At 41.2% G+C, this 12,468-nt stretch overlaps 1 protein-coding gene across 1 annotated transcript in view; it reads right to left on the bottom strand.

The window, feature by feature from the left end:
• The window catches only part of capn5b (calpain 5b), a 59,240-nt gene extending 49,049 nt beyond the window's left edge, over positions 1-10,191 (bottom strand). Inside the window, exons 1-3 of the mRNA XM_026182795.1 lie at positions 10,120-10,191; positions 9,880-9,942; positions 9,234-9,450 (exon numbers count right to left, since the gene is read on the bottom strand). The gene's annotated coding sequence lies outside the window, so the exon portion shown is untranslated. The remainder of the gene's footprint in view (positions 1-9,233; positions 9,451-9,879; positions 9,943-10,119) is intronic.
• Between the last annotated feature and the right edge of the window lie 2,277 nt (positions 10,192-12,468).

Raw genomic sequence — 12,468 nt, 5'->3', positions numbered from 1 at the left:
CACATTTAGCTTCACATAAACATCGCAATGAATTCCCTCTTACTCTTGCTGTTTTGCTTCCACCACAATAAAATAACACTTCATGCACAACTCTCTCTCTCTCTCTCAGTGTACTTCAAGACAGTTTCCCATCTAAAAATCTCTGTTTTCTGCATTATTTGCTTGCTTATTACCCGCCAGTCTACCATTATGTACAGCGCTGTCGGCCACTGTTTTTTTTTTTTCTTTTAATTTAACTGACTTCCGACAAGAAAATCTCATGTCTGCTGTTCAATACTGAAGAAATTTAACAATTTTAAAATTATGCGAAATTGCAAAACGCTTAGCCGTGTCTCTAATTAAACCTCTGTAACTTTGCTCTGCTTCACTTCAGCAGCATCTGGTAATGTTTATATGTTGATTCATGGTTTTCTTTAGTTTTTGTTGTATTGCAGAATATTTTTAAGGGTTTCTGCTATAAAAAGCCAGGCCAGGAAAATCTCCTTCATGTTTTTCTGTTTTATGCTCAGTTACTTTGACGCAACGGCATCTGCTGTGATGCTTACACCTTTGATAAAGTCTCAGAAGTGTCAGCTTTCTTTTTATAGATATAAAAATATGGATATGTACTAATAAATGATCAGAATTATAATATTTCTGACTGTCTGAGGCAAAATTTCCCCGATTCAAATCGAATCGATCGAATCAAATCGGGACCTTGTGAATCAGAATCGAATCCAATCTAGAAATCAGTGACGATACCCAACCGTAGTAGTCCTCCTTCATTTATATACTGATACTAGCGGCTACAAAACAGCCCCAAAGCATGATGCTGCCAATACTATGCTTGACAGTCGGTACAGTGTAAACCTAAAGCATCACTCTATAAAATATTTAAGTGAGGGCGTGCACATATTTGAGCCTGTATGTTTTAGTTGCTTATACTTGGCAAATCAAACAATACACATAACCTGTCAGATGCACTCTCGGGTGCATTATGAGAGCCTGCTGTTTTAAAGCTAACACGTTCTGAATGCTAAAAAGACACCAGTGTATAATCCGGCTGCTTGAGGCACTCGAGTCTTTGTAGGGCTCAGCTTTTAAGTGACGCTGTGCTCCAACACAGAGTCAAGGGGGAGATGTTCAGATTAAGTGGGAGGGCTTATTCCGCTACAGCTTTTCAAACTCATCTTAAATCATCTTGAAACTCACAGATGAAATGCTCTTGTGATGTTGTTTGGATCATACTGCAAACTGAAGTGTGCGGAGAAAAACCTGCTCAGAGAAATGGAAATGTATCCCTGTTAAACTTGGTACTGAACCAATCTGCATCTGAACAAGGTCAACTCTGAAGCAGTAAATCAGCATTTTCTGCCGTAAAATTACCTAATACATTCAACAACAACTGAAGACTGGAGAACAAAACATGTGTGCATGTGCCGGTGGTATTAATGTATAATGTAAAATGTCTCAGTATTTCTCAGTATAGTATAGTAACAAAACCAAATCCTGCTTATGTCTCTTTATGCCAGATTACTACGCAGCACTGCTATTAACATAAAGTGTTTTTTAATTGGGCTGAGATGACCTGTTCACCTTCCAGCAGTGCTCAATGACATCTAATATCTTTGGGAAAATGAGGAGAACAGAAAATTGAAAGCAGCCCCACTGAAAGTACGTCAGCAGCTAAATGAAATCTAACCACAGTACCTTTCAAACATTATTAACCTGAAGGATTTAAGGACTAACTTTTTCTGACACTTTGAGAAATCTCATGCTTTCAGCAGACATTCATGTGTTCAAAGCAAACTTTAAACATCCTGCTGCAAGTGTGGTTTTCAGATATGTCACATTACCTACAGCCTGTATCTGATTAGTCTCTAACCTTAATTAAAGAAAATAGCCAGTAAGTTCACTTTACAGGAATTAACAAGCTATCTCACTCTTGAGTGAGTGATAAAGTAAATTCCTGGGGGAATGAGGAGGTCGCAGTTGGAAGCAAAGTCTGACAGATGGCCTGGTGACTTGGCTCGTGACTGCAATGGGGAAAACCATGCTGTCATCTGGCCTCTGTGGACTGCCAACAGGATCACCTGCAGAGAACGAATCCTGAGAAGCTGCTGGGCTGCATTTCTTCACTACTGTGGCAAGAACAGCAACAATCACTGCTGAAAATTAAAGCTGCAAGGTTTCTACTATGATTATCTGTCAGTATGTGGCACATTTAAATCGAATTTTCAAACAAATTCTCTGTTCCATGAAGCAGGATGATCCATAAACTTGACGCCTGCACTTCCCATACAGTCTCCTATGCTGGTACATTTGCTATTTTAGTACTTTTGCTTCTTTTTATTCATCTGAGAGAAAAACTACTGCTTTAATCCGCTACTGGATAATCCATCCATACATTTTCTGCCGCTTATCTGGGTTCGGGTCATTGGGGGACACCAAGACGTTCGCAAGCCAGCTCAGACATAATCTCTCCAGTGAGTCCTGGGTCTGACCCTTGGCCTCCTCCCAGTAGGACATGCCCAGAATACCTCACCCAGGAGGCTATCAGGTGGAATCCTAGTCAGATGCACGAACCACCTCAACTGACTCCTTTCGATGTGGAGGAGCAGCGGCTCTACTCCAAGTCCCTGTCGAATGACTGAGCTCAGCCACTTCTTCTCCTGGTAAGACGTGCCCAGAACACTAAGCCATCCTCGTCAGATGCCCAAACCACCTCAGCTACATTCAGCTCCCTCTTCACCATAATGGGCCGTATCTAATGCCCCTATCACAAAATCACTTTCCAATATAACTATATGCACATATACACTCACAAATACCCAACCCATTTGATAAATACACTCTAAAGCTGCAAAAATCTCCGTCCTGATGGAAGTACATCACCATCACTTAGGGTGGCTCACCCCCTTTCCCACCACTCTGGACTAACATAGTTGCATAGAGGGATCTCTGTGTTGTTGTCTTGCTGCTCCTCCACATCGAAAGGAGCCAGTTGAGGTGGTTTGGGCATCTGACAAGGATGCCTCCTGGGCGCCTCCTGGGTGAGGTTTTCCGGGCATGTCCCACCGGGAGGAGGCCCCGGGGCAGACCCAGGACCCGCTGGAGAAATTATATCTCTCGGCTGGCCAGGGAACGCCCTGGTGTTCCCCTGGATAAGCTGGAGGAGGTGGCTGGGGAGAGGGAGGTCTAGGCTTCTAACTGCTGTTTAACTGACACAGGTAGCAGGAACTGAAAGGTGAGGACTTAAGATTTATTTCAAAAGGATCACTCTGACTGGTTTATTGGAATCGCCTCTTTCTCTCTGATTGATAAATGATGAAGATCATCATTTATCAATGCAGGTCTGGTTCTTTTCAAGCTCCCACAGCTTTTACTTGAAGTATAAGCCTCGGGATCCTTTCTTGTAAATGACACTTGTGGTTTTCATCAATTGCTAAATATATATTTTAATTTACATCCTTGGAACAATCCTGTGTTGCTGTGTCTTCCTGATCAGTCTAAAATTAAAACTCATCTTCTTTGTTTGTTTTTTGGACTGTTACCTATACACACATCAATCTGACATGGAGCTGAACTGAGCTGAACTCCAGTTCTGGCACAGATAGAGGATGAGCTAATGGGCCACTGTAGCCCCACTGTAAAAGTAAATCAGGATTATTTAGTACTGTCAATCTTGCAGAGCTCTCTAGCAGAAGAATAACAATATGAACCTAAAAATGAGATTAATAGGCCTCTCTTTAACAGTGGTTCTGTTCCATTAAGTGTCCCCCTGAGCAATGACAGCGAATCAGTGTACACAATAGCAGGGCCCTCCCTAAGTGGAGCGCAACCACCATTAATGCACATGTGATTTTCCCGTAATGACATTTGAAAACGTCTGCTTTGAAAAAGGTCTACTGGTGGCCACAGGAGCTCTGATGTGGAAGAAATGCTGTTGGACTGCAGGCAGATGTTTGGGAAGACGTGCTTTATGATGATTTAAGACTTCAGCCCTCCTACGAGTGCGGAAAGAAAGCAGATGGGAGGTTTCTCCAATGGAAACTCAGTAAGAACTGCCTACGCTATGGGAACAAAGGGTGAAGCAAGCAAGTGGAGGCAGGGCAGACTCTGGTAGTCATCAAGAGGCTAAAAGCAGCCCATTTGGTTTCTCTGCCTCTTCAGAAATTACAAAGACAACACAACCAAGAAACTGTGAATATTAGGAAGATGGCATTTCCATCATTCAATAGAATTATCAAAATTTAACCATTAGAAGTGACCATGGCAGATTTTGTTTGGAAGTGAAAGCAGTCAGAATGAATAAATGAGGTAAATCCTGATGCAGCTGAGGAGGAGTGTGGAGGAGGAGGAAGACTTTTGAAAGGACAAAATGACAGTTAAAGAATTCCGAGCTGACACAAAGCACAAATCTCTCCCCCAAAACAATGGAGACATGATTAAGAAAACGACGGCTCATGCACTGGAGAGAGGTGAAACGCTGGAGGGAAAAGTCAGCCAATCAGCGATCAATAAGAATGAGGAAACAAGGGGCCCTTTCTGACAAATGTGAGCAACGCTGATGTAATAACAACATGTTGTTTAATGCATTGCTTCCAGCAGCAAATATTAATCTTCAACTGCGCTCTAAACTGTTGATCTCGGAAAACAAATTATTCACAATGCTCGCTTTTTCCTCATTTCTGACACTGGGCTTGTTCCCCTGTTTGTTTACACAACAGTGTTAGAAGCCTGACATCTTGTGAGGTTACAGATTTTGGTGGAGAGGCCGCGGCAGTGATAATAAACTGATTGCAGTCCCAGAATGATCTATGATCTTCGCTGTGAGTGAACAACACACATGAGCAAATGGCTGAATTCGAGCAAAGGTGCAGACTGCCAGCTGCCCTTGCTTCATTGTGCTATGCCTGCATTACTGAGCAGGAAGAGCTGCTGGTCAGCAGATGTCAACATTGATGTCATTCGACTGGTGCTGCCCAGTGCAGGCTGAGGCATCGCAGAGTATCGATGATGGCAAAATGGCAAGATTTTGACATATGTGAATGCCAAACTAATTGAAAAAATAAATCTGCGGTTGGGTTATTATTGTAATCCACACTTATTGATTATTCATTAAGTTACCAACATCATGCAGATAACTGAATTCAACAACATGTTTTTTTTTTTTGCAGTAATTTTCTTAAACGTCATTTATAAGAAACACTGTTAGGCTTCCCCCAGATTGATCTTACTGTAGGAATGCTCTCTTCTGCTTACATGAACCAAAACATTAAGCAAGTTTGAGGTTTAAGGAGGGGGTGAAAGAGCACCGCTGTTAAAGAAGCAGGGGCACTGGATTTATAATGAGAAAACACTGACAGCCCTCTAGTGAAAAATGAATGCAAAGAGTATCGCATTATTTTGTTTTCTGACTCGAGCCTCCTTCTGTCGAGCCTCTTCTGCAGCACCACCAAGAGTATTCGTCTAAGGACCACGGAGAGCTCCTGTTACACAGCACTGGGTGGGACCAGTGCTGTGAATCAATCACAAAAGAGTCAATCTTTGTTCGCGTTCCTGGACACAAAATGTCACGTGTTTTTCTTGATAGTCGACAGGGATTTGTGGGTAATGTATTTTTAGCAAAAAGTCTGGCATATTTTCTTTCTGCAGCTTGTCCAGATAAATTCGGGGGCTGTGTCACCATGTCAACCAAGAAATCTGAGCTTTCAAATCATGACATTTCTAAACACTAACCCGTTAGTGTTTTAATCCATAAACCTAACCTAAATTTTTAATAATCACAGCAACCTATTTTAAGTTAATAACATATTAAAAATAATCAATGCAGACTCATATTTTTTAATTTACTAATTTCAGTTTTGTGGCAGATGCATTAAGCCAGACAGAAATATCCTTCACCAGAAGAATTTCAGGACTTCTGCTTAGGAAGAAAGTCAAAACTTCCAAAGATTTAAAACTAAGAGATATAAAACTCATTTGTGCCATCTGCTATAAGTAAATTCATTTCATTGGAATGAAATAAATTAACATTTTTGTGCATTGTTGGTTTTAATCACACAAGCTGCTGCGCAACAAGTTTCCCTACTTGGGAAAATAAAGTGAAGTCAAGTCAGGTTCTACATGATTTTTGAGTCCTTGAACACGTTTTCTTCAGCAGTACGCCCTCATATCTACAGAATGCACATTTTCCACTTGCATAGGAAAAAAAAAATCTGCATTTGGAGGTTTAGTGGGTTGGTGATGGAGTGAATCGCTTTGACGCTCATGCCAGAGACAAAAGTTTACTTTTTTTGATAGCTTATTAATAAAAGGATTTCATTTGGTTTCAGGACATAAAACAAAGCTTTACAATGTACAAAAAGGACCACTTCAGATATTTTCAATTATAGAATAATATCTAAATTATACCAACAATGAGGAGAACAGGAACTACAGCACTATATGTTAAACAGAAATGGGAAAAGTAACGCGTGAGTATTTCTGAGGATGAACGGTTGCAAATACGGAGACACAACAATCCACTACATCATCACATACTTCAAGAGAACGCGGTTTTCGAGAATTCAGTACAATTTTTTGAAATTTTGGTGATTGCCAAATACTGGGCTTTCATATACCAAGGTACCATATTTAGGTAATATGGAAGGAAATATTGTGTCAGTAGAAGAGAAGACAGCTTTAAAATCTTGTTAGTAGTAGTAGCCTGTAAGAAAGCAATCACAAAGCGATGCCACAAGCCAGATCCACCAAGGCAAGATGAATGGCTGAAAACAGTGAGTGAAATATTTGTTTTGGAGCGACTGACTCTGATCAGTCTGATAAGACGGAGACTGAGAGAAATGGAAGAGCTGGACCAAATTCAAGTATCAGTGACACAGTGAGGGATGAAAAACTACACAGTCAGGTTTAGGAAAAGATAAAGGTTTGGCTTATAACACGGTTATAAAGTAGTTATCAGGTCTTATAAAGCAAAAAATACTTACACATTCATGCTAAATGATAAAAAAAATGTTTGTTTTTATCACCACTTCATGCTTTGCTACAAGTCTGTACTAAAACAATTCAAATGAAGTCATGTGTAGATCTCGAAATGCAGTCTTTGCACTCCTACAACTTCCAAATGAGAAGTTTTCCTGTGTGTCAGAGTAAATTCACAAACAATGACTCTACTGTACGTTTTGCTTAACCTTACCCACACTCAGGTTCTTCTTACTTTTAGGTAAGCTGTTAAGTCTGTAGGCATATTTCCATTTAATCTGTTAGCAAATTAGGAGCTTGGGGCACGCCTGCCTTCTTCTGTGGATTCTTGATAGAGGAACCAATGAAATTACCTCCATATTATACCAGCAAAGAGACAGAGAGTTCCTTTAAGAGCATTAATGGTTAATGTTAAATAGACTGGTTTTTATATAAAGCTTTTCTACTCTACTTAAACACTGAAAGCGCTTTCCGCAAAATGTCTCATTCCCCCATTCACACCCAAGTGCTAGCATTTACGCACAGCAATCTAAGGACCACGGACAGCTCCTGGGACACAGCACTGAATGGCAACGAGTCTTCTAAGCTAGTCAGAAAAACACGTATCTAATCAGATCTGGGGGGAGAAGGCATCACTGAATAATGATGTGCAAATGAGTCCACACACACCCTGGAATCACAGTAAGAGGCTGTTCTTCTGTTCTTTTAGCTGTTGCTCACGACGCATGCAGGAAATTCACACACTAGAGATGATAAGGGTGTATGTAGAGCAGAAATGCAGTGTAGGTGGGCTGTAGCGTAGTTAACTTAAAGAGTGATGTGAATATTGCACGTTTCCATCTGGTTTTGTATGGATAGACAACACTTTGAGTCACAAAAACAAAAACAACAACAACGGAAAATAAAGATTATTGAACCGATTTGAGCTTAAGGCCGAGGCACCCCACAGGAAGGATGTGGTGAATGTGTGGTCAGATATCAGAGTGTGTTCAGGTGGATCTGGATGTGGTGGTGGTGGTCAGGAAGTGACTGATTGAGTCTGCTTCTGCTGACAGACTGATTACGCTCTGAAGTGAACAGGGAGGAGTAATGCACCAGAACACCACGGAAAGAGAGGGAGAGAGAGGAGAGGGAAGGGTGTGCCAGACCATCCTTCATCCACCGCCCCCACCTCTCTCCTGCATCACGGAGGAGGGCTATCCCAGCTTCCCCCATCCTCCCAGCATCGTGATCTCCCCTCTGCAGTATCTCCTTGTGCTTCTGTGGGCTTGGCCGTAACACACAACACTTATGCCCAAAGTCCACCCAGGCCAGACTGTTTCACTTTTAGCTACTCATATGACACTTATATGATGAGATAGATAAATGTTACATTATGTGGTTTTTAATTATTATAAGGTGTTAGTTAAACCCGACAAAAAGCTGACATTTTGACCATTATCTTCTCTTTAATGAACAATAATGGCACATATGAAGTAGCAATTATTGGGTTTACACAGTTTACCTGGCATGAATCGGATTAAGGTTGAATGCCAGTAAAAACATGCTGAGAGTGTCCACTTTTAGACCCTGAAAGCTGGCAAGTGGTCCAAACATAGACTATTAATGTGCATCCACTCCCCTCTGGGTTCTCTGCAGAACAATATAGTTGTGCAATTACTAATTTATTACTCCGAGTGGAGTGGGGGAGAAAAACAGGCAGCACAGAGTCACGCAGAAAGTCCCTGTTTGAGAGGTAAACTTACTGAGAAAGGCTTTAATTTTCCAGCAGGAGCCATTACTACTGATGTGAGTGATATTTGGTGAGGGTAACAGCAGCTCGCTCAGATATGGCTCCCACACAGATTTACTGCAACTGTGGCTGTGCATTGTAAATATGAAACGAGAAGGTAAAAGACTAAGCACCTTTGAAACAGTGGATATGCTGCAAGCCCTGAAATGCACAGGCAAGACCAGTAAAGCCTGGAAGAGCGGCTCTCCCGTCCAAGATGCACAGTATATAGCGCTCTTTTTGCGCAAAGTAAAAGCTGCTTTCACACCGGTGCAATACGAGTTCACTCCCACCCCCCATCCTCACCTCTTGTTATCGGCTCGGCAGCCCTGGACACAGAGGCCGTGTAAATCATACGACAAGTAAGTAACAGGATATCGAATCTACCGAGATTTAACTCGCTGATCGCCGACTCTCCATCTCCGGCAGCCCTTCACACAGCACCTGCCTGCCAAGGGGGAGAGCAGCCTGAAGCGGCTTAAAACAGCACCCTCACCTGAACCGAGGCCTCTCCCGTGGCAACGTGGGTCTCTCTCGGGTCCTCCTCCGCAGGGGGGGAGCGGGCGAGGGAGGAGGGGGATCCAGCCGGTCCGGCTCTCGCTCTCCGGGGCTAGGGGGGGTGGGGGCTGCTGGGATTCCTCTCCACGCGCTCCCTGGTCCGCCGACGGAGCTCCTCTCTCCTCCTCTCCTCTCCTTACCCAAGCAGCGTCAAGCTGCGGATGGAAAACGAGAAGTTCCGCTCTCTTGATTTCAAAATAAAAAAATGTAAAAAAAAAAATGTACACACATGACCTGTAATATAGCCAGCGAAACAGTAGGGGGCGCCATAAAACAACCCCCAGCCCCTAATTAAGATGACCAGGAGCTTAACGTTTACTTCTAAAAAATGAATTAATTACAAAATAAAAATATGTAATTTTTCGCACATTATATTGTGTATTATATTGTGTTTGATTTAAATAAAAGGACACTTAGTCTTTAGTTCCTTGTCCTTTAGTCTTTCTTTCACCAAAGCAAATTTTGCCCATAAGTCGCTAGCAAGTGCATGCTAATTGGTACATTGTGCCATTTCCAAGCCATAACTCGACTCAAAGAGCAGTTAAACCATAACATTAACTACTAACTGAGTAGAAGCTGATTACCGTGGTCGAAGGCGACTGTTATCAAGATGGTAAAAATATCCTGGACAGGTGCCAGCTTCATGCCTGAAATCAAAATGGCAGATACTGTGACGTCCATAGAGACAGGTATTTTTACTTCCCTATTCGTCGGCTTAGTTATTGATATTTTAACTTTGAATTATTGTCTGTATATATTGCGCTTTTGGGATCTTTTAAAGTGTTTATCTTGAACTGACAACTTTGGTTACACTCCGTACTCACTTCTGTAAAACACCAAATTTTTAGCTGAATTTCCTTTTCTACCTCATTTTCCACATTTAGCCGACTTTTTCTCGGGAAGAAATAGCACCTGATTTGTTAGTTCTACCAGAGGGTTTGTTAACACCGCGCTTCAGTGCGTTTTATTTTGAAGGTACAAATGGGAAATTGTGTATCTCCTTTGCTTCCTCGTAACGGGAATCCTCAATATTGGGCTGTACACAGTGCGCATGCGCTCAGTTAACGGGCCTGCTGTAATCCCCTTTGTCACAAATAACAAGAGGACGCAATCTGCTGTAATTAAGGAAACCTATCCGCCCAATTACAGGTTTCCACTTATGTAACAGTTAAGGTCATTAAAACAAAAATAAACACAGCTAGGTTTATTCGATATTTCTCTTTACAAATTAAAACACAAGATCTGTGCTTTGCAAAGTACAATCGTGCAGTCGTTTCATCAAAAAAGCAACAAATTCACGCAGTAAGCCCTCAATTTCAAATGTAAAGCAAAAGTATTGGCGAGGAAACTTAATATAACAATTACCAAGTATTAAAAAGAAGATATTAATAGTCTTCACGAACTCTGCCATTGCTCATTTAATTTCCTAATTAACTGACTGATTTTTGAAAAACAGAAAAATAGTGATACGTGACCCAGAGTCAAAAGTGACATCCCAGAGTCAAAAGTGACATCATTGTGCATCATTTGTGTTTTAAAACCAAATCTTAAAAATTATAAGTAATAACTATTTAAAAATAAAACGGAACCGCCTCACGTTTCAGGAGTTTTGGAGCTTTTTGCGTGACAAAAGCATCACTGGATTTCAAAAAACAAACAAACAAACAAAAATTAAAATTAAAATATTTCGCTCTTGATGAATTAACATATGAGCAAAAACGTTGGAGCTTAATAGTTGTTTTATTTTTCCTTAAGTTTTCCTGAGAGTACAGTACTTAGTTACATCAAGCCCGTGCAAGCTTACCTTACCAGTGAGAAACTGAGGTGAATTATACCTCCACAAGTGCGTGTAAAGGAGGGTTTTTTTTAAGGTGATGGATTTTCATATGCACACTCACTGCTGTGTAGATTCCAGATTTTTTTGCTGAGGCTCTGGCACCATCTGCTGTTCAGTGACCACCTTTATAATGCTGCTGGGAATATCATTTATCTACAGGTGAACAAGCTGCCTTTAACGTGAGCCTCAGATTTAATGATGGGAAGAAAAACAACAACACAATTTTGTTAAACAAAATCTAATTCTAAGTGCTCAAAATATCTCCATGTTTAATGAAAATAAAATTTCATGGTCCCCAGAGGATGAGTGCCACTTATTTTAAGAGAACCAAGTGGCCTTTCCTCCAGCATCACTAGTTGGTCAAAGTTTTCACTGATCCAGTGAAGTACACTATATGGACAAAAGCACCGGGCCACCCACATAGGAGCTTCTTGGCCATAGAAACACATACCATGAAGCTCTCATTGCACCGTTTTTCTGCCGATTTTAATGATAGGAGGGAGTCTGGAGCTCTGCAGACACATTGGCGACTGTTAGGCACTATGCACCTTAGCACTGGTGACTCTGCTCTCCAACTACGTGGCTGGAGACTAGTTGCTGTTGCTTCCACTTTGCAATAAGTCTACTTAAATACTGTAATATCTCAGAGGGAGGACTTGTTGCAATGATTGCATCCTATTACAGCACCACACTCGAATTCTATGAGCTCTTTGGAACAACCTGTTCATTCACAAATGTTTGTAAAGGGAGACTGCATGGCAAGGTGCACCTGCAGCAATTCAAAGAGATAAATACTTTTGTCTAAATAGTGTATGTTAAAATCAGCGTGATGTATAGGCACAAAAACCTGGGACAGCTGTTGTCCCAAGAGAATCTATGCCAGAATTATTGGTGACCTCTGATTGGCCCTGGACTACAAGAGGGTACTTTTACAACACAACTGATATAATTATTACTAAAGTTCATAAAGATGATGTATTTTGGTCGCTTAATAACTTTTCACCTTGCATCAGTATTTATTGTTGGTTTTGGACCACTATCCTGCAAATTAATAATAATAATAATAATAAAAAAGAACATTTTAGATGAGCTCGAAGTTGTACTCATTATAGCAGCACTTAGCTGTAACATGTTAGATTTACTCACTATTAAATTAACTACCATACCAGAGTGTTATCCGATAGGCGAACCTTGCGTGTTTATTAACACAAGAAACTGCAACAGCCCTCCTGGCCTATAAATGGAGGCTGAAGGAAGCCTTTCATGATTAATGGTTCAAAATAAGTTTTACTTGGTTCATGCTTGATCCATCCATCAGTTCCACTCTGTCTGACAC

This window comes from Astatotilapia calliptera, chromosome 10 (genome assembly GCF_900246225.1).
Source record: "Astatotilapia calliptera chromosome 10, fAstCal1.2, whole genome shotgun sequence".
Lineage (NCBI taxonomy): Eukaryota > Metazoa > Chordata > Actinopteri > Cichliformes > Cichlidae > Astatotilapia > Astatotilapia calliptera.
The sequence above is the reverse complement of the archived record's forward strand: the minus strand, read 5'-3'. Positions and strand labels throughout refer to the sequence as shown.